The sequence below is a fragment of the Mobula birostris genome, chromosome 1 (assembly GCF_030028105.1).
Source record: "Mobula birostris isolate sMobBir1 chromosome 1, sMobBir1.hap1, whole genome shotgun sequence".
Taxonomy (NCBI): Eukaryota; Metazoa; Chordata; class Chondrichthyes; order Myliobatiformes; family Myliobatidae; genus Mobula; species Mobula birostris.
The window spans coordinates 80,656,046-80,662,045 of NC_092370.1; positions in this window are offsets into that span (position 1 = coordinate 80,656,046).

Here is a 6,000-nt window from a genome sequence, read left to right on the forward strand (position 1 = left end):
CTATATAAATGTCTGCTTACTTATCAACTACTAAATCAAGTTGAAGTCCAACAAGGAACCTTTCAGCCTAGATTTAAGATTGTTCTTAACAATCTTAAAATGTAGAGCTCTTACATTACTTTCAGTTCTTTAGTGAGCTGAGAGACAAGATTTGAACCCATGTGTATTAGGACAATTATAATTATGTTTTATGCGCAACTCTCCCTCACTTAAATCCAAACCACGTGCTGGTCTCGACACTATCATAATGGTGTCGAGGTCCTCATCGACGTCGATGATGGACGAACACACGTCTTGCCATGCATCGAATTAAGATGCTTATTTGTAAATCACTTATCATTGTATGGGCATTCCTCATGGCTTCTGCCTCCAGTGGAGTGAGGTTCATTGGGTTCAGGTTTCTGAAGGCTAACTTACTCTCTGGAATTTAAGTAAACACACATCAGTGGTTTGGATAAAAGTTCCACAACTAAATCTTTGCCCTGCTTAATTGTCTTTTAATTCATTTCCTACAGGCAACACTATACCACAAGTATACTTAGAATTACTCCAGTTTGAATTATTGTTGAGCTGTTTCACCCTAGAGCTAGAAATTTCTGGTTTTAATCAATAAAAAGCAACTCCCAAAGGCTTTGAAGTTTTATTTCATCTGTAAAACTCTACACTGCAAATAAATATTGACCATGCCAAATTTTCATTTTCATTTTGCTTTCAGAAATTTGGATCTGATTTTCAAAATGTCCATGCATCTGCATAAGAGATGCACAGTTCACTTGTGTGTATCTAGCCACATTTTAATGAGTAATATGACTATTAATACAAGTGTATATATGATAATCTCAATTGCATTGCACACTATGATGAATGAAAATTGATGTATCTCTTAGGTTTATTTTAGCAAATAAAATGACCAGATTTTGATGAATAAAAACTGAAAAATACAGAAGAAAATCAGATGGCCTACCTGGTTCTGGTCTCCATTATACCTCCTGGACTCTAGCAGATTCATCTCACCTTACACCGGTCAGGGTGGATATGTCTGACGACTCTGAGCCTCCTGATTTCCTTTATCTTAGCTCAAATTGGTGTAGCTGAAGCCATTTGGCCCATTGTGCCTGAACTAGCATTTTATTTTGCTGCCAGGAACCATAGTAGGTCCTTATAATCTGCAAAGCCATTTAAAAGCAAGGTTGTCCCTCCGCCTTAAGAGCACAATCCCACACTATTCCCATATCACTTCTATCTATTACATCAGTCACTGCACGGAAACACTTTAAGTCATTTTTTATAATGCTGTATACATTGTAAATGCATGCTGGTATTTATGTATTCATGTACATTTTATTCCATATCCATACTTCTAACTTTATTTCACACAATTCTTTATAATTGTTGAATTTGTTGTTACATGTTGTGCAACACACCACAGCAAATTCCTAATTCATGTAAACGTATATGGAAAATAAAGTTGATACTTCATCATTGATATCTTTTATTCCCTTAAAAATCTGTATGTTTTGCCCTTGAATCCACATAAGTGCAAGATTCCATGGGGCAGAAGTGTACCAGCTGCTCAAACAAGCTGATGGACAATGTAACCACTGATGGAGAATGTATGCACCCTAGTTTGCAATCAGTGCATCTGTGATACAGTGACTGAAACAAAAATGAAGCCTGAAGTGGTAGTAATTCTGTTCTCTAACCAACGGTCAAAACCATTCCATCCCATGGCCAAAACCATTCCATCCCCATCCCACGGACAAAACCGTTCCATCCCCATCCCCATCCCACTGTCAAAACCATTCCATGCCCAACCCACGGTCAAAACCATTCCATCCCCATTGCACGACCAAAACCATTCCATCTACATCCCACGGTCAAAACCATTACATCCCCATCCCACGGTCAAAACCATTACATCCCCAAAACCTTTCCATCCCCATCCCACTGTCAAAACCATTCCATCCCCATCCCACAGTCAAAACCATTACATCCCCATCCCACGGTCAAAACCATTCCATCCCCATCCCACGGACAAAACCTTTCCATCCCCATCCCACTGCCAAATTAATTCCATCCCCATCCCACAGTCAAAACCATTGCATCCCCAAAACCTTTCCATCTCCACCCCACGGCCAAAACCGTTTCATCCTCATCTCACGGTCAAAACCGTTCCATCCCCATCCCACGGTCACATCCATTCCATCCCCATCCCATGGTCAAATCCGTTCCATCCCCATCCCACAGCCAAAACTATTTCATCTCCATCCCACGGTCAAAACCATTCCATCCCCATCCCACGGACAAAATCGTTCCATCCCCATCCCCATCCCACTGTCAAAACCATTCCATGCCCAACCCACGGTCAAAACCATTCCATCCCCATCCCATGGTCAAATCCGTTCCATCCCCATCCCACAGCCAAAACTATTTCATCTCCATCCCACGATCAAAACCATCCCATCCCCATCCCATGGCCAAATCCGTTCCATCCCCATCCCACAGCCAAATCTGCCCCGTCCCCATCCCATGGTCAAAACCATCGCACGGTCAAAACTATTCCATCCCCATCCCACAGCCAAAGCCATTCCAACCCCATCCCACAGTCAAAACCGTTCCATCCCGATCCCACGGACAAATCTGTTCCATCCCCATCCCACGGCCAAAACCATTCCATCCCCAAAACCTTTCTATCACCAAAACCTTTCTATCCCCATCCCACGGTCAAATCTGTTCCATCCCCATCCCACGGCCAAAACCTTTCCATCCCCATCCCACAGTCAAAACCATCCCATCCCCAAAACCTTTCCATCCCCATCCCACGGTCAAAACCATTCCATCCCAATCCCACAGTCAAAACCATTCCATCCCATCCCACGGCCAAGTTCATTCCATCCCCATCCCACGGCCAAGTTCATTCCATCCCCATCCCACGGCCAAAACCATTCCATCCCCATCCCATGGCCAAGTTCATTCCAACCCCATCCCCCGGCCAAAACCATTCCATCCCCATGCCATGGCCAAAACCATTCCATCCGCAAAATCTTTCCATCTCCATCCCACAGCCAAAACCATTTTATCCCCATCCCACGGTCAAAACCATTCCATCCCTATCCCACAGTCAAATCCGTTCCATCCCCATCCCACGGTCAGAACCGTTCCATCCCCATTCCACGGTCAAATCCGTTCCATCCCCATCCCACGGTCAGAACCGTTCCATCCCCATTTCACGGTCAAAACCATTCCATCCCCATCCCACGGACAAAACCATTCCATCCTCATCCCATGGCCAAAATCATTCCATCCCCATCCCACGGTCAGAACCATTCCATCCCCATCCCACGGTCAAATCCGTTCCATCCCCATCCCCATCCCACAGTCAAAACCATCCCATCCCCAAAACCATTCCATCCCTATCCCACGGTCAAAACCATCCCATCCCCATCCCACGGTCAAAACCACTTCATCCCCATCCCACGGCCAAAACCTTTCCATCCCTCCCACGATCAAAACCATTCCATCCCCATCCTACGGTCAAAACCATTCCATCCCCATTCCACAGTCAAAACCATTCCATTCCCAAAACCATTCCGTCCCCATCCCACGGACAAAACCATTCCATCCCCATCCTACGGACAAAACCATTCCATCCTCATCCCATTGACAAAACCATTCCATCCCCATCCCATGGCCAAAACCATTTCATCCCCATCCCACGGTCAAAACCATTCCATCCCCATCCCATAATCAAATCCGTTCCATTCCCATCCCACGGTCAAATCCGTTCCATCCGCATCCCACGGCCAAAACCATTCCATCCCCGAAACCTTTCTATCCCCAAAACCTTTCCATCCCTATCCCAGTCAAAACCATCCCATCCCCAAAACCTTTCCACTCCCATCCCATCCCCAAAACCATTCCATCCCCATCCCATGGTCAAAACCATTCCATCCCATCCCAGGGTCAAAACCATTCCATCCCAATCCCACGATTATAACCATTCCATCCCACGGCCAAAACCATTCCATCCCCAATCCACGGCCAAAGCCATCCCATCCCCATCCCACGGGTAAAACCATTCCATCCCCATCCCACAGCCAAATTCATTCCATCCCCATCCCACGGACAAAACCATTCCATCCCCATCCCATGGCCAAAACCATTCCATCCCCATCCCATGGCCAAAACCATTTCATCCCCATCCCACGGCCAAAACCATTCCATCCCCATCCCATAATCAAATCCGTTCCATTCCCATCCCACGGTCAAATCCGTTCCGTCCCCATCCCACGGCCAAAACCATTCCATCCCCAAAACCTTTCCATCCTCATCCCAGTCAAAACCATCCCATCCCCAAAACCTTTCCATTCCCATCCCATCCCCAAAACCATTCCATCCCCATCCCATGGTCAAAACCATTCCATTCCATCCCATCCCAGGGTCAAAACCATTCCATCCCAATCCCACGATTATAACCATTCCATCCCACGGCCAAAACCATTCCATCCCCATCCCACGGCCAAAACCATTCCAGCCCCATCCCTCGGTCAAAACCATTCCATCCCACGGCCAAAACCATTTTATCCCCATCCCACCATCAAAACCATTCCATCCCCATCCCACGGTCAAATCCGAAACCCGTTCCATCCCCCCATCCCCAGACCACGGCCAAAACCATTCTATCCCCATCCCACGGTCAAAACCATCCCATCCCCAAAACCATTCCATCCCCATCCCACGGTCAAAACCATCCCATCCCCAAAACCATTCCATCCCCATCCCACAGTCAGAACCGTTCCATCCCCATCCCACGGTCAAATACGAAATCCGTTCCATCCCCCCATCCCCAGCCCACGGCCAAAACCATTCCATCCCCATCCCACGGTCAAAACCATCCCATCCCCATCCCACGGCCAAAAGCATTTCATCCCCATCCCACGGCCAAAACCATTCCAGCCCCATCCCTCGGTCAAAACCATTCCATCCTATGGCCAAAATCATTCCATCCCCATCCCACGGTCAATACCATCCCATCGCCATCCCATGGTCAAAACCATTCCATCCCAGCCCACAGACAAAACCATTCCATCCTCATCCCACGGCCAAAACCATCCCATCCCCATCCCATGGCCAAAACCATTCCATCCCCATCCCATGGTCAAAACCATTCCATCCTCATCCCACAGACAAAACCATTCCATCCCCATCCCACGGTCAAAACCATTCCATCCCCATCCCACCTCCAACTAAAGAATCAGAAGGATAAGGACGATGGAGTTAAAGAAATTTACAATGATTTGTCCAAGGACTCAAGGGACTGAGTTATGGAGAGAGGTTAAGCAACCTGGAACTTAACCATCTCAGAAGAGAAGATGGCGGCGCGACGCAGCACGCAGCAGCCACGCCAGTGATGAATATCTGTTATTTGTCAAGTAGGATACCGTGCACAATCCTGATTTGATGTAGATGGACGTGAGAAGCACAGAAGAACATCTGGTGAAACTTCTGAAATGCTTGTTTCACCATCTCTGCTACTGTGTGATCCAGGATCTCCGGAGGGGAAGGCCTCGAATCCTCGGCTTTGCCTGTTGCTTGGCGGCCGGGGCCGGGGTCGAAGCGCTTGGCAGAGATGGTGCTCGGTGTCGGAGGGCTGGTCAGAGGCTTGAAGTTTTCGGACGGACTCGGAGTCGGCTGTGGTTGGGTGCTTCCAGGGTGCTGCATCAGCAAGTTTGCAGTGCTAGAGGTTCATGGCAGGGAGAGTTTCTTCCTTTTACCATCTGAGTGAGATGATGGGGCTATCGGGACTTCGAGACTTTTTTTTACCGTGCCCATGGTCTGCTCTATATCAAATTACGGTATTGCTTTGCACTGTTGTAACTATATGTTATAATTATGTGGTTTTTGTCAGTTTTAGTCTTGGTCTGTCTTGTGTTTCTGTGATATCATACTGGAGGAACATTGTATCATTTCTTAATGCATGCATTACTAAATGACAATAAA